The 24836-nt window shown below is 45.7% G+C and overlaps 1 long non-coding RNA gene across 1 annotated transcript; it reads right to left on the bottom strand.

Annotated features, from left to right (window-relative positions):
* Window positions 1-19073: 19073 nt before the first annotated feature.
* On the bottom strand, window positions 19074-21507 carry LOC138790109 (uncharacterized). The gene is made up of 3 exons (XR_011362841.1): window positions 21046-21507; window positions 20898-20963; window positions 19074-19292 (listed from the first exon to the last, which is right to left on the bottom strand). It is a non-coding gene; the product is annotated as an uncharacterized lncRNA (long non-coding RNA).
* Between the last annotated feature and the right edge of the window lie 3329 nt (window positions 21508-24836).

The raw sequence follows: 24836 nt of genomic DNA, 5'->3' as shown, positions 1-24836 counted from the left end.
GGATAACATGGGGATGTCACTTCCTGGATAACATGGTGATGTCACTTCCTGGATAACATGGGGATGTCACTTCCTGGATAAAATGGTGATGTCACGACTCGACTCCCAGAGCTGTGCGGGCTGTGGCTGCTGGAGAGGATGATGGCAGGGGGACACTGAGGGACACAGGGCACTGGAGGGACGCTGAGCATCCCCCTGCCATCACACTCTCCAGCAGCCACAGCCTGCACAGCTCTGGGAGTCGGGTCGTGACATCACCTTGTTATCTAGGAAGTGACATCACCATGTTATCTAGGAAGTGACATCACCATTTTATCTAGGAAGTGACGTCACCATGTTATCCAGGAAGTGACATCACCATGTTATCCAGGAAGTGACATCACCGTGTTATCCAGAAAATGACATCACCATGTTATCCAGGAAGTGACATCACCATGTTATCTAGGAAGTGACATCACCATGTTATCCAGGAAGTGACATCACCATGTCATCCAGGAAGTGATATCTCCATGTTATCCAGGAAGTGGCATCACCATGTTATCCAGGAGGTGACATCACCATGTTATCCAGGAAGTGACATCACCATGTTATCCATGAAGTGACATCACCATTTTATCTAGGAAGTGACATCACCATGTTATCCAGGAAGTGACATCACCATGTTATCCAGGAAGTGACATCACCGTGTTATCCAGAAAGTGACATCACCATGTTATCCAGGAAGTGACATCACCATGTTATCCAGGAAGTGACATCACCATGTTATCCAGAAAGTTACATCACCATGTTATCCAGGAAGTGACATCACCATTTTATCTTGGAAGTGACATCACCTTGTTATCCAGGAAGTGACATCACCATGTCATCCAGGAAGTGATATCACCATGTTATCCAGGAAGTGACATCACCATGTTTTCCAGGAAGTGGCATCACCATTTTATCTTGGAAGTGACATCACCATGTTATCCAGGAAGTGACATCACCATGTCATCCAGGAAGTGATATCACCATGTTATCCAGGAAGTGACATCACCATGTTTTCCAGGAAGTGGCATCACCATGTTATCCAGGAGGGGACATCACCATGTTATCCAGGAAGTGACATCACCATGTTATCCAGGAAGTGAAGCCTTGATGCAGTAGTAAGTGCAGGGAAAAAAGCTCTTTATAAGCATTTCCCGTAATAAGTGTATATTGGTGATTTGTATAACTTTTAGGGGGCAATACAATACTTAAATAAAAATTTTCGCTGGACTTCTCCTCTAAGAACGAGTGAAATGAAGAACTGAAGACACTAGCCTAAAATAGAATAAATAAAGATTCCATAAAATAGAACCAAAATACGTAAAATAACATAACAACGTATCAATAATTTACAGGAACTGTTACCTAAACTTTTACACCTGCAAATATCATTATCCTGAAAGGACGTTCTCCTTCTCCTGGAGCTTACCAAACACGGTCATAGGATGGCACCATCTGCCGCCTCATTCTCTCCGACCTACAGTACGCCGGTGTGTTTGGTGATTAGACTGTAATCAAGCTGTTAGTTGTGCTTGTGCCCAGGTTACATTCTATGGAGGTGTGTGAGGGCCGGGTCACCTAAGCAGCGGCCCAGGCTACAGGAATCACTATAATCAGCTACAAGATGAAAGAGGAATCCAGCACAACATCGAGATCTCCCCTACAGAACGCCGCCATGCGCCAAGTGTGAACCCGGCGCTCTCTGCCCGCTTGTTATCATTTCATATAGAGCTTTTCTGCATGATTAATTGTCATGATTAATTGTTACAATGCGTTGCATGCATAAGTAATAGTCAGAAGTCTATATTAATTAATTTTAGCATATCTTAAAATGTTAATGAATTCTGGATTTACCAAAATGTTCTTCTAATACTGATGATCTGCCAAAGTTGTTTAAATGTTGCTTCCTACAAGCCATATGAACAGCATGTGTCACCCGGGTACACTTATGTTATACAATGTGCTTAAAAACAAGGGGGGAGGGGGGCAACTTGCATAGATAATGGTCCAAGTTTCAACTTTGTAGACAACTTTATGATAGAAAAAACTGCACATGTACGTATTTTTTGCTCTGTGCTCGTTTTTTGTTATTTTGCTTCTTGGTTGTGTGTGATATTATACTAAAATGTGTTTGCCTTGTTTATAATCCAATGTGTATAGGCTTGTACTGCAATATTGAGAATCGTCACTAGATGTCACTGTTGTTGAAGAAGCAGGGAAGGTATATGAGGAGCTGCAGGCAGGAAATAAGTCAGGCTGTGGCTGAAGCTGAATTAAATGCAGAGGTCACTGTCTCTGAGGAGAGTAAACCATTAGGTTGGGGAAATAAAGCATTTCCAGAAGAAGGGGCTTGATAAAGAGGGAGTCTTGGAGGATTCTGGGATGTAAGCTTTTGGGAAGAGGGTGTTGACTTGGAACTCTTCTAGAAACTTGGCTGGGAAGCATGTCATGTGACCAAGGCATCACTACTTACACCATATGCAATTAACCCATTATGCTCACATTATACCTCAGTTTATGCTACTAAGGCAAGGCAATGTACAAAAACTGTTTTACTAGTTAAAGAGGCATTACACTCAAAAATAACTTTTCATATGTTGCTGCCCATGGGGAATAACATAAAAAACAGTCTATCCTTTCTGTGCCCCCCTGGTATTTTACAACCACATTTCTGGGTAACTGATCCTTCCTCTACTTCCAAGGTGGTCTCACCTGGAGGTGACAGCCCATCATTGATTGGCTGACGAGGCTGTCACCCCCTAGCCAAGTCCATCTTGGAAGGGGAAGCTTGAAGAATGTATGGCCGAGATTAGGGGTGTCAAAATGTGGCCCTTACACTTACATTGTTCTGTGCAGCTGATCCAGAGATCTCCTCCTGAATAACATGAATAATAAGTAGTCCTCTCCATTATGTGCATGAGCCCAGTAGCCCTGGATATTCATGAGAAGCAGAAAATCCGCCCACCAGCCACTGATTGGCAGTTATCTATCCATGCTGTATGTAGGCGGCCAACTGTCAGTCATCTGCTGGAGGGCAGGGGGGATGGGTGTGGTAAGAATCCAATTCTCCTGCATATTAGGAGAACGGCTGAACAGAATGATGGACGTAATACACCGATCATGTTCAGCATTTCTGTCACTAGTTTATGCCGCCCTCATTTAAGACATCATACACCTACACATTTTATTTAACTTGGGAATGTTTTGTATAAAAGTTTTTAAAGGGTTTATCCAGTGCTACAAAAACATGGCCACTTTCTTTTAGAGACAACACGACTCTTGTCGTTCACTTCAATGGAACTGAGCAGCAAAACCTGCACCCAAGCTGGAAAGATGAGCAGGGCTGTCTCTGGAAGAAAGTGGCCATGTTTTTGTAGCGCTGGATAACCCCTTTAAGTGTCAAGAAAGTTGAGAGTGGATTCCAGAAAAGGGTGTGGAGGTCTGTATAAATGTCTCCATTAAGTTCTATGGGGCTAACAGTGATCATCAGAGAGCAGGAGTTATAAGCTTTGTATTCTAAAGACTGGATCTACTGCACATTCAGGAGTGGATTTTGCCACCTGGCAATCATTTTATTAAAGGGCTACTCCGTCGAAAATCTTTTTCTTTCAAATCAACTGATGTCAGAAAGTTATATAGATTTTTATTATACTTCTATTTAAAAATCTCAAGTCTTCCAGTACTTATCAGCTGATGTATGTCCTGCAGTAAGTCATGTAATCTCTCCAGTCTGACACAGTGCTCTCTGCTACCACCTCTGTCCAGAGCAGCAGAAAATCCCCGTAGAAAACCTCTCCTGCTCTGTACAGTTCCTGACATGGACAGAGGTGGCAGCAGAGAGCACTGTGTCACACTGGGGAGAAAATACTCCACTTCCTGCAGGACATATAGCAGCTGATAAGTATGCTTAGACTTAAGATTTTTAAATAAAAGTACCGTATATTTCCGGCGTATAAGACGACTTTTTAACCCCGAAAAATCTTGTCAGAATTCGGGGGTCGTCTTATACGCCAGGTATGGTCGCCCCATATGGTTGGGGGGGGGCTCAAAAATGGCCCGTATCCCCACCGTATGGGGTGACCATTTCAAAAAAACAAACAGTTAACTCACCTGGGCCCGTTCCCGGCCTCCACCTCTTTTCTTCTACTGTCCTGTTTCCCGGCGCAGGCAGTGTGACGTACACTGGCTGCGCCGGGGATGCCCGAAGCTCTCCCGACAGCCGAGCGTCTAATCGGAGACGCTCGGCTGCTTGGGAGGCTCCGGAAGTACCCGAAGCCTCTGTCATTCTTCCTATTTTATACATTTAGCTGCAGTTAACGTAGCAGTGCTGCGGTCAGGCAGGGGTTAACATTTTCCGGCATATAAGGCGAATCCCTGACAATCTGATTGAAAGTCAGGGGTCGTCTTATACGCCCAGTCGCATTAAAATACGGTAAATTACAAATCTATAATTTGCCGTTAAAAGGCAGCTACACTATGCTACAAGTACATGTTTACTGACTTATAATAGAGATGATCCATCCATTGTCATCTAACAAAAATGGAGTGAATCCTGTACATTATATATTAGTCAGAAGCTCCAGTCACTTGCTTCCATATAATAACGTGTAATAGAGAGTAGTTAGCGCTCTCTTACACTGATTGCTCTCCACTTATTATCCTTGAGGCGTCCTTCTCTCCACATTGCTGCCGTAATTAACCCAGGAGTAATATCTGATTTCTTGGTTTGGTGATTCCAATTTGTTACTATATAGAGTGACTCCTGCCGCTGGTGTGTCGGAGTTACGAGGAGTGAAGAGCATCGAAAGACCGAGTGCTGCCACCATGGCCAGGCAGTGGGGGGTAGACGTAAAGGAATATGAGGATAGGCTCTTCTTCCAAGAGATCAAAGCTGGATGGAGTATGGAGGCCCTTCTAGTCAAGCCTTAAAATGGGAATGGAAAGTGGTGAAGCCTCTGTAGAGCGCATCGAAATATACTGTGTGGACTCAAGAGAAGAACGAACCAGATGAGACTGCACCAGTAAACGTGCAAGAAATAGTGAACAACCAGTAGCGACCAAACAACCAAGAACGACATTCATTTTACTCCTGTTGGCCGGAGAAGTTGGATACAGCCCTAGCGAGTCAAGGATACCGCCTATGGCCATGTTTTCCAGTACTCGCTAAGGCTGTATCCAGCTTCTCCAGCCACCGGGAGTCCAATGTTGAGTGTTTGGGTTCAGTGTTCGTCAGGTTTGCTCCTCTCATCAGAGCTTCCTTGGGACCCACTTATGGGGGCAGGAGGTATATTCTATGATATACCATTACGGCAGGATATGTTGGAGATATATATCGGACATTGTCCAGATATAGTCCTTCAAGGGAAGACCAAAACTGATAGGAATGGCTCCTCAGAACATTTGCAGAACATCAAGGGTGGTAAACAGTGATACGGGAAGAGACGGAAGACGGGAGGGGAGAGAGTGATTGTATTGGACTGTTGGGTCCCTGGCTTCTTAAAGGAGAAATTCGGCAATTGCTCAAATACTTCAGCAGGCAGGGGGAGGGGTAAATTGATTGCTAGTAGGCACTTATCTCTCCTTGTGCCCGCGGTGAGCGGCGAGAGCGGCACGGGACCGCCACTGGGATTCATTTTCCCCCAAGTTGTGATGATGTCACGACTCAAGGGAAAATGCCTGTCTCGGCTGCTGAACTGGCTGCTCAGCCAATCAGTGACTGGAGCGGACACCCCCGAGACACCCCCGTGGCTACTGCCGCCACTCACCACGGCATGAAGAGAGGTAAGTGCCTACTTGCAATGAATTTCCCCCCTCTCCTTGGATTTTAGCAATCACCGGACTTCTCCTTTAAGGTCCTATTACACAAGCTGATATTAAAGGAGCAAATGAGGGCTCGCTTGCTCCTCTTTCCCTGTTCGCAGTGAGCGGGCAGGAGTGGGGGATCTTTAGATCATCCTGGTGGTGCTGCCACTACTACTATTACATTGATCGACCGCCAGCAGAATGCGTTGAAAGACATATTCCATTACGGCCAATAATCGTTTGGTGTAATAAGTTTCGTTAAAAGGCAACGATCAGTGGACTTGCACGATGACGGCTGATCGTTGCCTTTTAACAAAACCTATTACACCAATCGATTATTGGCCGTAATGGACTATGACTGGTGTAATAGGGCCTTTAGCCAAACGCCATCATCTTCTAACCATTACCATGGTCTCCCCATAGAATGAAGGAGACGTTAGACCACTAGACGTCTGGCGGCGCTCCGCAGAGCCTCTCCCCCCGGTTTCCCCTTCATCTCCGTACTTATTATTTCAGATTAGAACCAGTGAATTCCGACACAAATGAGATTGCATCTTTCGGAATTAATCCTATCCCGTCTGTGCCACATTCATGATGAAGAGGCAGAGCAGATGTGGGATAGTAACTAATTTTACTTGTTCAAACTTTCATAAGCCACATTATGATAAACAGCGTTGTGATGTGTACATTTTCCATGATTAACAGCTATGTAATCTTCCAAGTTCTTGATTAGAGGTTCCCATATGCACCGGGGAACTTCCAAAATCCTAATCATTTTTGGGGGCTTGTCTGTTCAGTCATCATAGAGCTTTCAGAATTTAATACATATTTGGAGACTTTTTTTTCTTTCCCTTTAACACAAGATGCACTTTTATAGATTTGTTATTTTAATCTCTTTCGGGCAAAGACACGAAGGCGTCTAATGTTCCCATTCTCTAAGCCGAGAGCAGTTGTCGGATAGATTTTCTGATGACTTTCTTTCAGATCTGACATTATTCGGCGATCACACGATGATCAATCAGCCCGGAGGATATTTTTAGTCCGTCCCGGGCTCCGTATCTTAATGATGGAAGCTTTGGTGTTGGGCGTTAATTGGAGGAGAAACAAAGTCAGCTTTGGTTAATGCGGGATCAGCTGACACAAAAGTAGAGGAAAATTGATGATTTGCACCACATTGGCCGACTGTTAGGCTATTGCTCTCAGTTTGCGCTCCCCTAATTAATGCTCCAAGGTTGCCAACTCAACAACCCCCAGCATGTCCTGTGGATACTCCCTGCATACGCTCCATCAGTCACTCCGACAGACCCATCTGTGCTTATACGGCCGCACTTCCAAGCCCATCACCGTACTCAAATTTTACTCTGATATCGACATTTTACATATTTTATGTTTCATTTGTGATTTTAACGGTTTAAAGTCATCGCGGGGAAGGATATGGCTTCCATCTACCTGTGTGAATGCTGCATTTATGGTCATCTTAGATTTTCTGGTTCATTTCAGTTGACTTTATTGATTTCTATTTGTTTTTGTCATAGTTATTCAGTGATTTGTGAGATTGTCCTAATGCCGCACCTCGGCTCCGGGGTCTAGTAGGTCAGGTCTGGACAGTATTAGTTACTATTCACCTTTAACCTTATTTGACTGCATTAGGCAAGAGTGGTGGGAAATAGAAGGGGGGGGGGGCCCTATAGAGCAATAGGCAAAGTTGGACTCCATTACTGTGGATGGTTTAGGCCTTAAAACCTCCAAATTCATTATAGGAGAGACATGTTACTTTATGGACGTTTTTCACTTGTAATTTTGCTATACTAGAGGAGAGGGGTTCCTTGTGCAAAATCACGCAGCTCATAGAAGACAGAGATAGCCTGGCCTGGGACTCTGTCTTATGGGGCCTTTAGTAGGCTTCCTGTATGGTATGCAGGGGTGTAACTACCACCGTAGCAGCCAGGGCGGCTGCTTCAGGGCCTGCCACATCAGGGGGCCCGTCCCTGCAATATATGTTACATTACACTGGGGGGAGCTGTCTGTATCACTAGTGCTGCAGGCTCCCCCAATGTCTATATATTACATGTTACCATTAGAATAGACATTATACTGAGGGAGCTGTCTGTCACTAGTTCGGTAGACTCCTGTCTATATAATACATATTGCCATTAGAATAGACATTACACTTGGGGAAGCTGTCTGTGTCACTAGTGCTGCAGCCTCCCCCAATGTCTATATATTACATGTTACCATTAGAATAGACATTATACTGGGGGAGCTGTCTGTGTCACTAGTGCTGCAGGCTAACCCAATGTCTATATAATACAAGTTAGCATTAGAATAGACATTACACTTGGGGACGCTATCTGTGTCAGCAGCATTGCAGCCTCCCCTGATGTCTATATAATACATATTGCCATTAGAATAGACAGTACACTTGGGGAAGCTGTCTGTGTCACTAGTGCTGCAGCCTCCCCCAATGTCTATATATTACATGTTACCATTAGAATAGACATTATACTGGGGGAGCTGTCTGTGTCACTAGTGCTGCAGGCTAACCCAATGTCTATATAATACATGTTACCATTAGAATAGACATTACACTTGGGGAAGCTATCTGTGTCAGCAGCATTGCAGCCTCCCCTGATGTCTATATAATACATGTTACCATTAGAATAGACATTACACTAGGGGGAGCTGTTGGTGTCAGCAGCATTGCAGCCTCCCCTAATGGTTATATAATACATGTTACCATTAGAATAGACATTACTCTAGGGGGAGCTGTCTGTGTCACTAGTGCTGCAGCCTCCCCTGATGTCTATATAATACATGTTACCATTAGAATAGACATTACACTTGGGGAAGCTGTCTGTGCCACTAGTGTTGCAGCCATGACACAGTGTAGCAGAGCGAGCAGGGATAACTGTCAATCACTTCTACACTGTGTGCTCCTGACACAGACAGCTTCCCCCAGTACTATATCTATTCCAATACTAATTTGCATGGGAAGCGCAATATCCATATGTAACTGTGCCGTGGCCAGGTTTCAGCAGCCCTGCAGTTCCTAACACAGCCATTGGTGGCAGCAGAGAGGTTGTGCAAAATGTCAATGTAAAAATGAAAAAAAAGAAAAAAAAACGTACTTAACATTTTTTGTAAATAAGGTTTTATTACAAAGTAACAATATAATATTATGAATGAGATGTGGATGGGGCCTTGGTTACTTGGCTGGAGGAGACTTCACCCCCTCGCACATCCATCGTCAGCGGGATCGGCTTACAAGGGGTTAACTGCTCTGTTTCATGAAACACAATACGGAATTCTCCAATAGACACAGTAATTACATTGCAAACATTTTTCCGGCAATATATTACGTTCCCATATTCTCCATTCGCTTCTATTGTTTCTTTTGCGACGAGATGGCTTAAGAGGAAATGTTTTTTCTTTTTTTTTCTTCCGGAAGGTAATTAGAAAAATGCGCAAAAATAGGTTTTCAGGTAATGTTAATATTAAATATGTTAATCCGCAACTCGGTACACACATTTAATAAAAAGCCTGAGTTTCCATTCGCTCCCTGGTTGTCTATTAATAAGAGGGAGGCCCGGCTCCGCTGGGAGAGGCTGCCGCCAGTGTTTGGTTACGGGCGATCTTGTACTGAGAAATTACAACAAAATTGAACTGCGAGAGGTTATGTAATGTGATTAGGATTGTAAAAAATCATGTGAGTTACATAAGATGCTTGATAGGAGGATCGGACAATCTTTTACTTTTTGTCACAGTTTGCAGCAGGATGGGATGAGGCTACTCACCAAAAATGTTTTTTTTTCCTTTTTTCAAATCAACAGGTGCCAGAAAGTGCCAGAGATTTGTAATTTACTTCTATTAAAAATGAGTCTTCCAGTACTTATCAGCTGCTGCATGTCCCGCAGGAAGTGGTGTATTCTTTCCAGTCTGACACAATGCTCTCTGCTGCCACCTCTGTCCATGTCAGGAACTGGATAGAATACACCACTTCCTGCAGGACATACAACAGCTGATAAGTACTGTAGATTTTTTTAATAGAAGTAAACTACAAATTTTTGTACCAGTAGATCTGAAAGAAATTTTTTTTTGTGAACTACCCCTTCTAAGAAGTTGACCACCTTTTATCTCTTTTATAGAAAGAGATCCTTAGATTGTTCAGGTTGCCCATTGAAGGTAGCGGCAGTCTGCTGCCACCATTCCTATTACACGGAGCAACGGCCTGCAGACTGTTGCTATCATTGTCGCTTTAATAGAACGTGTTTTATGACAACAATCAGCTGACATGGTGCAGAATTGTTGACTTATTGACCAGTGATCAGTAAATGGCCAAGCACTGCAATGATGGTTTGGTGTAATAGGGCCCTAAGATGGGAGTCATCCTCCACCTTCTCTGTATATGTAAGATAGGTGTACGTCAGATGTCAGGGCTGGGCATATGGGCTCAGCAGTTGGCCCTTGATGCCGCGCTGCAGTACTGGATAGTGATACTCGTCTTGTGTATTTGTTGTACAGTATTTACTGGTTGTTCTTCCAGAACGATCTATACTCTGAAGTCCATCTGCTGACAGAGGACCGATCCAGCAGACAGAGGACCGATCCAGCAGACAGAGGACTGATCCAGCAGACAGAGGACCGATCCAGAGGACCGATCCAGCAGACAGATGGCCGATCCAGCAGACAAAGGACCGATCCAGCAGACAGAGGACCGATCCAGCAGACAGAGGACCGATCCAGCAGACAGAGGACCGATCCAGCAGACAGAGGACCGATCCAGCAGACAGAGGACCGATCCAGAGGACCGATCCAGCAGACAGAGGGCCGATCCAGCAAAGTACCGATCCAGCAGACAGAGGGCCAATCCAGCAGACAGAGGGCCGATCCAGCAGACAGAGGACCGATCCAGCAGAGGACCGATCCAGCAGACAGAGGACCGATCCAGAGGACCGATCCAGCAGACAGATAGCCGATCCAGCAGACAGAGGACCGATCCAGCAGACAGAGGACCGATCCAGCAGAGGACCGATCCAGCAGACAGAGGACCGATCCAGCAGAGGACCGATCCAGCAGACAGAGGACCGATCCAGCAGAGGACCGATCCAGCAGACAGAGGACCGATCCAGAGGACCAATCCAGCAGACAGATGGCCGATCCAGCAGACAGAGGACCGATCCAGCAGACAGAGGACCGATCCAGCAGAGGACCGATCCAGCAGACAGAGGACCGATCCAGCAGACAGAGGACCGATCCAGTGGACCGATCCAGTAGGTCTATGAATGCAGGGGCTTGGTTGAGGAAGCCTGTGCCTGTCTGGCTAATGGTTAACTGATGTTCTCTGGTGGCTTTTGGCACTGGAGATGGCCCAGGAGTGCACTGATTTTGACTTCATTGGCGCACTGGATATTACTTGGTTTAGCTATGATAGCTGAGGGTCATCAATCAACTCAGGAGTGTGACCTGCCAACATAGCATGACTCTTCAGAGGACCATGAGCACCCCCATGACTCTGCAGTGACCATCTCCATGACTTCAGCGCATCATGACTACTGACTGGTAATTAGTATTGAGTGCTTGAGTGCTCGACTCGAGTAATGAAACCCATTGAAATCAATGGGAGAGTCGAACCAGGTGCCCCCTGCTCGGAAGACCAGAGGGTGCCTGGTTCACCTCCAGTGTGTCTTGCAGTAACCTATTGCATTTCTGCATCCTTATTTTTGTATATTTCATCCCTTGAATGGATGTGTAAACAAAATATTCAAAAAGTAGAATGAAAAAAATGCAATATGTTACTGCAAAACACATTAGAACTCTGGCGGTATGCCATCAATTGACAGCAAATTGCAGGAGTTCTAAATTGTCTTGCACTAACCTATTGCATTTTGCCGGAGTTGTAATGTCTTTTGCAGTAACATTTTGCATTTATTTCGTCCTAATTTTTTGTATATTTTGCTCCTTGAATTGATGTGTAAACAAAATATACAAAAAAATTTATTAGTATTTAAACAGTTTTGGAGCTCCCAGCATCATTGTAAAAATTTTTTTGCTATGGCATCATTGTCAACCTCGTATTAACCTGCCGCAATAGCTTGTGGGCAGTTTGGCGTCATAAATTTTCCAAAAAGACTCCATCATGAAGTTTTTGTTTATGTGTTCAGGGAAAAGGTTAAAGTAGTTCACAAAAAATTATTATTTGCCCCCCCGCTAGGCGCTGGCATGTATACTCACCACAGCTGATCGGTGTCCCGCGGCGCAGCTTCATTCCAGTCCTGCGACGCAGTTCAAATCCGGAGCGCGCTCACCTCAGTCTCTGCTGTGACTCCTCTTCTGTGTCCTATGATTAAACGCCGGAACTCACGCTCTTCAATGCATTCTCTATGGAAGCGTGTGACTTCCGGCGTTCAATCACAGGACACAGAAGAGGAGTCACAGCAGCGGCTGAAGTGAGCGCACGCCGGCGTCGCGGGACTAGAACGAAGCCGTGCTGCAGGACACCGATGAGCTGTGGTGAGTAAACGCGCCAGTGCCTGGCTGGGGGCAGGGCGATAATAATTTTTTGTGAACTGCTTCCTTAGGCTATGTTCCCACAGCGTAAGAGAAAAGATCATCCCTTTGATTTTTCGGGGCGCAGAGTTCTGTAGCGGACGCATCAGAACACTTTACTGCACGCTATGGAGCGGCCGGAACAGCTTTCTCCACAGTATGAACTGACATGGGTTTCTGCGGCCGCTATTCACTGAATAGCGGCCGCAAAAAATTGGCTTGTCAGTTGTTTTCAGCGCCGCGAGAGATCCTGGCCAGAGTGTATACTATGTGTATACGATCCGGTCGGGATCCAATAGAAGAATAGGCAACGTATCTTTTCGCAAAAAGTACGGCCGTTGTTGCCAATTTCAACAGCGACCGTACTTTTACGAAAACATACATTGTGCGAACATAGCCTTAAGAAGATTCTACCAAGCAGTAAAAATTGTTTTACGCATCATTGTTTTCGTGCTCTATGAAATACAATGAAAAACATAAAAAATATTTTCGATTCTTTTTTTTTATCGAAAGCGTTTTGTAAATTCTAGCAATGAAGCGCACCGTCTTGTTTCTTCGATCACGAAGTTATGGTCAAGGGAAAAGCAGGAAGTGTTAAGTCGAGGCGAAAACCAACAATTATTTTCAACAAAAGCTTCTTAGAACGGAGTTCAGGATTTCTGCTCGTGTCAATGTTATTAAATGAACACATTGGTTTCATCCTATCTGAAGGGCTTTTTTTTTTTTTTTTTTCTCGGAAAGACTAGTTTGCTTTCCATCAAATGCTCAACGACATTTTCAAACAAAGCCCAAGCAAAGCTCCTGTGATGGAGCCGTCACTAGTGATGCCATAAAGAACGCCGCGGCTGGGAATGAGAAACAATCATTGCTTTTAATGCTTAATTTAAGTAAACATAAAGTCACATTCATGGTTCAGGAGACTGTACCAGCCATAAAACCGCATTAAACTGTATAAATGTAAAATACTCTTAACCAGGCAATTCCCAATGTGCCCGCACTCATTCTCCAGCTTCACTGATTGTAAGTTTTAAAGGAGAAGTCCAGCTTCAGGTTTTTTTTTTTTATTGAAGTGGCAGGGCGGGGGCGGGGGGGGGGGGGGGGGGGGGGGGGGGGGGGCGGGGGCGACAACAAACGGCACAAATTTACTTCTTTGCGTGCCTGCGATCCGCCATCTGACTGGCCCCAGGACCCCCACCGGAAGGCATTTTCTCCCGAGTTGTGATGACGTCACAGCTCGGGAAAGAATGCCCTTCCCGGCTGATGCACAGCCCGTTCAGCCAATCAGTGACGAGTGGTGTCCTTCCCCAGTCACTGACTGGCTGAGCTGCCAGTCCATCAGCCTGGTGACGACATCGGCAGCACAGAAGATCCTGGAGACCGGCGGGGGTCCTGGGGTAGGTCAGATGACAGATTGTGGGCACAGTGAGAGGTAAGTTAATGCTGTTTGTTGTCCCCCCCCCTCCTTGCCCTGCCATTAAGAAAACCAAACCCTGAGGCCGGACTTCTCCTTTAAGGTTATACATTTTTTTTTTGAGAAAATTGTAAATATTCAAAAAGTGTCATTGACTCTTTATTTGGATACTTTGTCAGTATTGAAAGGCAGCCTCCATATAAGTTTGGTTTAATGCTTGGCACAGTGGCTACAAGGGGTTCTTGCGCTCTTACGGAAACCAACATGGTCCCCCGTGCAGACGTACTGTTGGCATATATGTATGATGACAGATAAAAGCCCTTTATAGGGTATTAACCATGTAAAAACAGAGCAAAAGTAATGTTAGTAGGCAGTTGTTCTTAACTGGCCAAGAAACAGTTGTTTTATTCTGGCCTGGAAAATTTTAACCTTATCATATGCACCCTCCTTATCCCCCCGTGTGCCATAAACTTCTATTCTCTGTATTGCATAATTTCTTTTGTATTGGCAGAAACTCACCCCTTCTAGATGGGCAAAATCCGCAGAACACAGTCCTCTCTGTCTCGTTCCACAATCTGACTCCCCCAAACCACTTGTACCTTCAGACAGCTTCTTTTAATCTAAGATCTGTCCTGAGGTCCGTTTGGCAGGTGATGCAGTTATTGTCCGAAAAAACAACTTTTAAACTGGCAGCCCTGTGTCAAACGGCCGTGTCTTGGAGTATCTGTGCCATAACTTTGCACCACCCCTCCGTCCCTTCTCCCCACCCTCTTCATCATTAGGAATGCCCCTAGAACATTTTCTCTTGTCTGAACATTGCACAGGTGCCTTAATGATCCAGCCCATGTGCCGTGCTGACACAGGTGATGAATAGTAGAAAATCTGGAGCATTCCTAAAAATGTAGAGGGTGGGGAGGAGGGATAAAGGGGTGGGGGGGGGGAGGAGGGATAAAGGGGTGGGGGGGAGGGAAGGAGGGTTTGTGCAAAGTTAGGGCACAGATATTCCAAGCCACGGCCGTTTCACACAGGGCTGCCAGTTTAAAAGTTGTTTTTTAGGACAATAACTGCATCACCTGCTGAATGGACCCCAGGACAGATCTTAGATTAAAAGCGGCTATCCGAAGTTACAGGTGGTTTGGGATTTAAGGTTGTGTTGGGGAACATGGAAGACATGATACTTAGATACAACAGGGAGGCTTGTAAGAGGGTGACTATGTGTTCCACCTAAAGGGACTACTTTAGAGGCATGATGGCATGGTAACCTACAAATTCATTGTCACTGGGGAGTAGTGGATTGGGATAGTCTAGCCACTTAAAAGGATAAGACGATAGGTGCAGACTAGAGATTCGGGTTCTGGTTCGAGTCCATCCAAACCCGAACGTTCGGCATTTGATTAGCGGTGGCTGCTGAACTTGGATAAAGCTCTAAGGTTGTCTGGAAAACATGGATGCAGCCAATGACTATATCCATGTTTTCCACATAGCCTTAGGGCTTTATCCAACTTCAGCAGCCACCGCTAATCAAATGCCGAAAGTTCGGGTTCAGATGGACTCGAGCATGCTCAAGGTTCGCTCATCTCTAGTGCAGACCTCTGGGCCAAGTGTACTGTGGAGTACTGTCTATTCTGGGATGTTTGCTAGGGTTGTGGATGATGTCGGCCTTGGAGGGAGTCAAAGGGAGTTTTGTGGTGGGAGAGTGAGGAGAAGGAGGAGGTCTATGTGGGTTACAGACCATGGTGGACTGGTGAGCAGTGTGTGGCAGAGGGTCGGCTACCCTAAGGTCCACAGAGTAGTCCGATTGGTTAGTTTGTCTGTAACAAACAGACGCACAGGGGTCAAGCATGTTAAGGACTAGTCCTGGGAGCGGTTGTGACGTTCAGAAAATTGTTTTGTAAAATTGACTGTGAGTTGTTGATTAATTGTGCAAAGTCCTAGAAAGACGTGTGAAGTCATCACTGTCGGGGGTCTTTGTGATGGCAACATTGGCCCAAAGCCTCTATGTAGTGACTATTCAAGTTATGTTTTTTATGCGCTACAGAAATAAAGTGATTTTGATCTTTCGTTTTTTTTTCTTCTACAAGAAGCAATGCCGAAAGTGGATCCCATTATTTCTTGACCATCCGCTGATTTTAAGCTTTGCATTGGGGCTCATAAACAACATGGAGGCTGTATGGTTTCTGAAAGAAAAGCCACATGGCTACTGTGTACTGCAGTGCAGGTGCTCTTAATTACAGATTGTATAGAGTCTATTGGAAAAGGTATGTACATAAGGGGGGACATTTATAAAGGTTATGCCACTGGTGTACGCCAGGGAGAAGGCGCAGATTAGCCCCTTCTCCCTGGTGTATGCTGAGAGGCTCAGGAGCAGGTGTAGATTTCTGCACTCGCTGTACGGCAGGTGCACGTCAGGCTGATTTTCTCTCCAGACTCTACTTTCTGCTCCCTGCCACTGCCATCATGTTCCCTCCAAACGCAGCTTCCACTATTTTCATGTCCCCTCGAGACCCTACTTCCTGCTCCCTGCCACTCCCATCATATCACCTCCAGACCCTACTTCCTGCCACTCCTGTCCCCTCCAGACCTTACTTCCTGCTGCTCCTGTCATGTCTCCCCCAGACCCTACTTCCTGCTCCCTGCCACTCCCGTAATGTCCCCTCCAGACCCTACTTCCTGCTCCCTGCCACTCCCGTAATGTCCCCTCCAGACCCTACTTCCTGCTCCCTGCCACTCCTATGATGTCCCCTCCAGACCCCACTCCTATCATGTCCCCTCCAGACCTTATGTCTTGCTCTATGCCCCTCCCATCATGTCCCCTCCAGACCTTACTTCCTCCCACTCCTATCATGTCCCCTCCAGACCTTACTTCCTGCTGCTTCTGTCATGTCTCCTCCAGATTCTACTTCCTCCCAGTCCCATCGTGTCCCCTTCAGACCCTACTTCCTGCTCCCTGCCACTCCCACCATCCCCTCCAGACCTTACTTCCTGCTGCTCCCGTCATGTCCCCTCCAGACCCTACCTCCTGCTCCCTGGTGCTCCCATCTTGTCCCCTCCAGACCTTACTTCCTGCCGCTCCCGTCATGTCTCCTCCAGACCTTACTTCCTGTTGCTCCCGTCATGTCTCCTCCAGACCCTACTTCCTGCCACTTCTTTCATGTCCCCTCCAGACCCTACTAACTACCGCTCCCGTCATGTCCCCTCCAGACCCTACTTCCTGTTCCTTGCCGCTCCCATCATGTCCCCTTCAGATCTTACTTCCTGCCGCTCCCGTCATGTCCCCTCCAGACCTTACTTCCTGCCGCTCCCGTCATGTCCCCTCCAGACCTTACTTCCTGTTCCCTGCCGCTCCCGTCATGTCCCCTCCAGACCTTACTTCCTGTTGCTCCCATCATGTCCCCTCCAGACCCTACTTCCTGTTCCTTGCCGCTCCCATCATGTCCCCTCTAGACCTTACTTCCTGCCGCTCCCGTCATGTCCCCTCCAGACCTTACTTCCTGTTCCCTGCCGCTCCCGTCATGTCCCCTCCAGACCTTACTTTCTGCCGCTCCCGTCATGTCCCCTCCAGACCTTATGTCTTGCTCTGTGCCCCTCCCATTATGTCCCCTCCAGGCCCTATTTTCTTAGTTAATGACATAGAAGTTCACTTCTCGGATAATTCCTTTGCGTTGAATCATCTGATCTGTACTTTTCTAATGTTTCCAGAGAAAATGACCATTAATGAACTATTTTTATTGTCGCATCTGCAAAAATGTCTGTGCGCTCGGTGATAAATGATCAGCAGTAAATTTCAGTTTACAAGCAATATTACGCGCATTAAATGGAACAATAAACCAAGTAATTGTATCAGTCATTTGGGTGCTTCTAGCTGTAGTCAAATAAAGGCCGATTAAACTATTTTTCTACAAAATGACTTCTATTAAAGAGATTGCATAGAAGTAGTTTCTTTAAAGGTAACTGTGGAATCGGGGAAAGTAAAACTTTGGGTAATAGAAGAGCGTCCTGTCCTGTCCGCACTGCGTTCAATACTTATTGTGGAGCATTGGGGCCCGGGTGTCAGATCTGCAGCCCCCCAGCTCTTACAAAACTACAAATCCCATCATGCCTGGACAAGCAAGCAAAGTAACATGCACATGATGCCAGGACACAAGGTCTCCAGCAGAACATTGCCCATCACATTGCCCCTGCCATCTTGTCTTCTTCCCATAATGCACCCTGGTAAGTGACGCACACTCGGCCAACCACATGATGGAGAACAGGACCCATTATACTGGACGCCTTCTTCCATTGCTCCATTCTCCAGTTCTGATGGCATTGTAGACCCTTTCGGTGGTGGGCAGGGAACACATGGGCTCAGACTGGTCTATGGTCACACACATCGAGTTGTCATGAGTTTCTGCAGGGTGGTCTTCACCCCCCCCCCCCATCATTGAGTCTTAGGCACAGTAGGCTTCATCTAAGATGCCATCATTCTCACAACATGGGGGTCACAACTACTGGCAATTACTGGCACCAGAAATCCAGGGCACATTTCATGGATCCATTGGCAAGTGCTGCTTTCAGGCCCTTGGGATGTACCCAGCCCTGTCAGTTCCTCTGTAGGCAGCAGGCTTCCATAGACTTGTGACCTACATCAGCCTGGGAGCAGCTCAGAACTTTTACATCCTTCCCCACCGATTAGGTGAATGCATAATGACGTCACTCATTGTCCACCAGGAGACTCACCCGTTGGTGCCAGAACAGAGAGGAGTTGAGTATGCAGTATTTTATTTTTTTAAGGGGGAATTTGTGTACACTGGGTGCAAAGAGGGACAGGTGATTGGCTGTGATTGATAAGGGATCAGGAACAGTAGATTAGCAGGGATCAGGCACCATTGGAGGGGGATCGGGGAAGGTGAGTATGTGATATTTTTTTGGGTGAGGAGGGAACCTGTGCACATTAGGGGTAAAGAGGGACAGGTGATTGGACAGTGATTGATAAGGGATCAGGAACTGCAGGGACCAGGCACCATTGGAAGGGGATCAGGGCAGGTGAGTATTCTTTTTTAAAAAAAAAATCAGACTAATACTTTTATATATTTTTTTAGCACAGTGCAAACCCTTTAATTGTAAACCCCCTATAATTTAGGACCATGTACTTTATTGTTACAAAAACCATTCAGAATAATTGTGGACCTCTATGTTTAATAGTTAGACAAGCCATAGAGTTACATTTTCCACGTTAGGTCTAACTCCATTCTAACCGTGCTAACTGTATTCCACGTTCTCTGATTTACTAGAAATAAGAGACTAGTCGAAATGTTGTACATTTATTTTGAAAATGAAGCATGGTCGTCTAGACAAACGATCATCAGCGTCGCGCTTCCCTCCAGACAGGTGTTCTATTTTCAATCTAAGTGGCTATTATGGAAGATACCATCAAATAATCCGCACCGTCTTACACCGGAATGTTTCATCCAGCTCCGTAATTAAAGTGAAGCCTAATTTCCCCATTTAATTAGTCGTCATTGTTATTCTGTAAAAAAAACAAAACAATCAAAGATAAAATATTGGAAGCTTATCTGCCTCAAACTTTTGGCAAGAGTGAGTCCTTTTGCTTTGTAAAGGTTTTATAGCTTCTATGTATGCCTGACCTTTTGGAAAGTGTTTTAATGTTTAATGTAGTGTAGTAATAAGAAAATCACCGGGTAATATCTACGCTTCATAGCAGGTAAATATGTTTAACTCCTTCATTGTATCACACTATGTCTGTATAACATAAGAACAGTCATCCCTACAACAGAACTATAGTAATACATGTAAACAAGTAACTCCTGGACTCCATTGAACACAAAGGACTGGGCCCAGCAACATTAGAATAACAGGGGGAGGATCAACAAATCACTTGACATCAGGTAACACTTGACATATGGCAACACATCATAGCAGACCACTGGATGCAGGAACAGAGGCAACAAACAGCAGCAGATCATTGGACTCCAGGGATCAGAGGAGGAAACTGCAAAAATGCTGCAGTAACATATAGCATTGTTTACCTGTCTGCCCCAGTTTTGATACTACCAAAACACTACAATTCCCAGAATGCACTGCTTTCCCTCCATCACAGCCCTCCCACCCTTCTCACTCCCCTGCCACAGCACTCTTCCCACAGATGCTGCAGAACACTGTTCTACACAGCAGACTATCTACACAGCAAGAATGCATAAGCTGCTGTATGCAATACTCTGCCTGAGCCATTGTTCAGCACAAGGCAGCATGCTGTAAACATACCCTGTTCCTCCATAACTGTCCCAATAAATATATATGTATATATATAGTTGTATATATATAGTTTAGCTCAGAGACAAGATCCAGCCAAGCCTCCTGTGACATCAGAGGATGATGTGTTGTCTCAGAAGAGAGGGAGGAGCTGGAGACAATACACATTGAAAATGAAAGGACTACACAACTTCCTGTCAAGCAAAATCCCACAGAAGCTGGTACTATTAGTGACAACACTATATTAGTAAGTTATATGTCTTGGGGTGATGGAATTCTCTGATAGGGGAGAACCTCTTTAAACACCAAAGTAACTTTGGCTATATGATGTGAAGAGAAATGAAGAGTAAAATCTAAAAAGTAACTAAAGTCCTAAATGTAACTCCCAACCATTTGTCCTTCTATTTGTGGATGTTTTAGGAGATCTCATCATATTGGATAAATCCATGGAAGTGTTCATGAAAATATTAGCATGTGTGTGGAGCCGTCTGCCAAGTATATGGCGCAATTAATTACCCAGTTTGCATTAAAATAATGTAAAGCCTAATTATTCAACCACACATAAGTGTTAATAATGTAACGTGTAAAGCGTGTTTTTAGTAGCCAAGTAATTTAATTATAAAATGTTAGTATTACACTTGACATATGGAGAAAAATGTTGACTTGTTTCTGCCTACACACTCGTGGGCGTTAGATTTAGAAAATCAGGTGCTGAAAGCATCGGAGGAATCTCAAGGCTCTCCGGAAGAAGCCACATTTTATGATAAAAAGAACTTTAAGAATAAAGAAAAAGAGGCAATAAAGAGACAAGATGTTCTATGCCCCCCCCCCCATGCCCACAACTCAACTTTCAGAAACTAACTACAGTCTTCGGGTCTTGGTTTGAAGGATCCTCCCAAGAAAGTCCATGAAGCCCATCTGACTGCAACTGTAAAAATATGTGTAACTTTCCCAATTGCGACATCGATATCTTGGCTACTTCAACAATACATTTTTGATAGTTGTCCTACCATTGATGGTCAACATCTGTTGATCCTGACTTCCCTATACATGTTGGTTTGGCCAATACACGTAGACTCATTGGGAAGAAAGTTGCTTCCAGGGACCTCCGGCGATGGCTCTTCTCCCTGGACCATTGAGTGCTGAGCGTATTAACACTGAATATGCCTGTTAGATAGTTGTCCAAAAACAATAGATTGTTGTCCAAAATCAGCTGGTTTGGTCAACGTTAGTATATGGCCATCTTACTGTCTTTGCTTATTATGTTATTAGTGTTGAGCGAGTATCTTCGGTGGAGCATAGACCTCAATGAAGCATTGGGTAAAGGTGGCCATACACCTTCAATAACTGATAACCGATCTGCCGGCAGTTATATCTCCCGTTACATTAAAATTTTCGTATATTTCATCCCTTGAAGGGATGTTTAAGTGAAATATACAAAGATTAGAACAAAAAAATTTAATAGGTTTCTGCAAAACACATTCAAATTCTGTCTGTATGCCGTCCCTTCAAGGGATAAATTATACAAAAATTAGAATGAAAAAATTTAAGCGGTTAACCAGGCACCCTTCACTCTGCAGGAGGCATGACGAGAGTAATGAGCACTATATGTTGCATTTCTATTCTCTGCAGTCCTCTTATGTTTTTGCTGCTATTGAGTTATAAAGCCCCCGGCAACCAATCAGATTCCACCTTTCATTCCTCACAGACTCTTTGGAAAATGAAAGGTGGAATCTGATTGGTTGCTAGGGGCAACTGAGCCAGTCTCACTTTACACCATGTTTGATAAATCTCCCTCAATATGTCTGATCCCGTTCGGCATATTTCCCTATAGTGTAGATCTGGAGGAAGGAAGAATACCCCATGAGATAGAAGACAATTGTTCTAATTATTGGCAGAAAAATGTCTTTATACTCGAGACAATTATCAGCACCAGCATCCCGCTCATTTGGACAATTAGTCGGCCAATTTGATTTTTTTGTGCGCCCATAAAATGTATTGTTATCGTCTGCAAATCGCTGTGTGTAATGTGGGGATGTGCGTCCGATAACAAGGAATGTAATGGACTATAAATCTCTGCGGTTACCCAAAAATGATACCCCACTAGTAACAGTGACCCCTCCAATACCACCCCCCTGTGGTCCTCTCTAGTAACAGTGACCCTACAATACTGCCCCCTGTGGTCCTCTCTAGTAACAGTGACCCTACAATACTGCCCCCTGTTGTCCTCTCTAGTAACAGTTACCCTACAATACTGCCCCCTCTGGTCCTCTCTTGTAACAGTGACCTCTCCAATACTGCCCCCTGTGGTCCTCTCTTGTAACAGTTACCCTACAATACTGCCCCCTGTGGTCCTCTCTAGTAACAGTGACCCCTCAAATACTGCCCCCCTGTGGTCCTCTCTAGTAACAGTGACCCTACAATACTGCCCCCTGTGGTCCTCTCTAGTAACAGTGACCCCTCAAATACTGCCCCCCTGTGGTCCTCTCTAGTAACAGTGACCCTACAATACTGCCCCAGGTAGTTCCCACTAGTAACATTGACCCCAACATTACTGGTCCCCGCGGTCCTCTCTAGTAACAGTGACCTCTCCAATACTGCCCCCTGTGGTCCTCTCTAGTAACAGTTACCCTACAATACTGCCCCCTGTGGTCCTCTCTAGTAACAGTGACCCTACAATACTGCCCCCTGTGGTCCTCTCTAGTAACAGTGACCTCTCCAATACTGCCCCCTGTGGTCCTCTCTAGTAACAGTGACCTCTCCAATACTGCCCCCTGTGGTCCTCTCTAGTAACAGTGACCCCTCCAATACTGCCCCCCTGTGGTCCTCTCTAGTAACAAGGACCCCTCCAATACTGCCCCCTGTGGTCTTCTCTAGTAACAGTTACCTCTCCAATACTGCCCCCTGTGGTCCTCTCTAGTAACAGTGACCTCTCCAATACTGCCCCCCCCTGTGGTCCTCTCTAGTAACAGTGACCTCTCCAATACTGCCCCCTGTGGTCTTCTCTAGTAACAGTGACCGCTCCAATACTGCCCCCTGTGGTCCTCTCTAGTAACAGGGACCCCTCCAATACTGCCCCCCTGTGGTCCTCTCTAGTAACAGTGACCCTACAATACTACCCCAGGTAGTTCCCACTAGTAACAGTGACCCCTCCAATACTGCCCCCTGTGGTCCTCTCTAGTAACAGTGACCCCAACATTACTGGTCCCCGCGGTCCTCTCTAGTAACAGTGACATCTCCAATACTGCCCCCTGTGGTCCTCTCTAGTAACAGTTACCTCTCCAATACTGCCCCCTGTGGTCCTCTCTAGTAACAGTGACCCCTCCAATACTGCCCCCTGTGGTCCTCTCTAGTAACAGTGACATATCCAATACTGCCCCCTGTGGTCCTCTCTAGTAACAGTGACCTCTCCAATACTGCCCCCTGTGGTCCTCTCTAGTAACAGTGACCTCTCCAATACTGCCCCCTGTGGTCCTCTCTAGTAACAGTGACCTCTCCAATACTGCCCCCTGTGGTCCTCTCTGTAACAGTGACCCCTCCAATACTGCCCCCTGTGGTCCTCTCTAGTAACAGTGACCTCTCCAATACCGCCCCCCTGTGGTCCTCTCTAGTAACAGTGACCCCTCCAATACTGCCCTCTGTGGTCCTCTCTAGTAACAGTGACCCCTTCAATACTGCCCCCTGTGGTCCTCTCTAGTAACAGTGACCTCTCCAATACTGACCCCCTGTGGTCCTCTCTAGTAACAGTGACCCCTTCATTACTGTCCCCTGTGGTCCCCGCTAGTCACAGTGACCCCTCCAATACCGCCCCCCTGTGGTCCTCTCTAGTAATACTGCCCCAGGTAGTTCCCAACAGTGACCCCAACATTACTGGTCCCTGCGGTCCTCTCTAGTAACAGTGACCCCTCCAATACTGCCCCCTATGTTCCTCTCTAGTAACAGACAAAGATATATGTATATTGCCCCTTCCAGAACACACACACATATATATATTTATATATATATATATATACACAGTATCTTTATTGTGGTTGGGGTTATTATTATGCAGATGTTTTCTATGTAAATGGACTTTGACTTTGTTTACAGCTGAACGCCCAACAATCCGGTGTTATGGGGGCCAGGCGAGGCTCCTGGGCGGCTGATATCAGGGCACACAAGGTTGGGGCGTGATGTATGGCGGTTGGAGATAAACCATTGCCAGAGCGGCTTATTTCCCATTCTGAGAGGAAGCGACTTCTGCATAGGATGATATTACCATAGTGACACAATCATATCCCTCCATTGTCTCTAAGAGATTAACCCTTCAATATCCGCACGGTCTCAGGTCACCTGGAGGGAATCTCGGTGCATGTTATAAGCAGCGTCTGTAAAGGACCCTGGATGAAGCAGCTCTCGCACAGCTCCGGGTGTGGTCGGTCACCTGGGCTGACGGACATTATTTGGCTTTGCCTTTATATTTTGGCTCTTCTAGTCTTAAGTCCCTTTCTCCCCATATATTCTTATATACAGTACCCGGGGGAGGCTGCCAGTCACTATAGCACAGCGCTATACCCAGCAGGGTACTATATTTACTTATATTTTTATTTTAGCCTTTTTTTTACTTTCAGGCCATGTTCACACATGGTATGACACCGGCCGTTCTGTGACTCGGCCGTGTCACAGAAAAGCCGGTGTCAGAGAATATCATCCCGGCTGGTACTGCTGTACCCGCCAATGATCTTAATTTCAGTTCAATGCAACACACAATGGAGCGTGCGGCTCACAGACTCTTTGGAAAATGAAAGGTGGAATCTGATTG

This window comes from Dendropsophus ebraccatus, chromosome 4 (assembly GCF_027789765.1).
Source record: "Dendropsophus ebraccatus isolate aDenEbr1 chromosome 4, aDenEbr1.pat, whole genome shotgun sequence".
NCBI lineage: Eukaryota > Metazoa > Chordata > Amphibia > Anura > Hylidae > Dendropsophus > Dendropsophus ebraccatus.
Note: the sequence above shows the minus strand (reverse complement) of the source record. Positions and strands in the feature narration are given on the sequence as shown.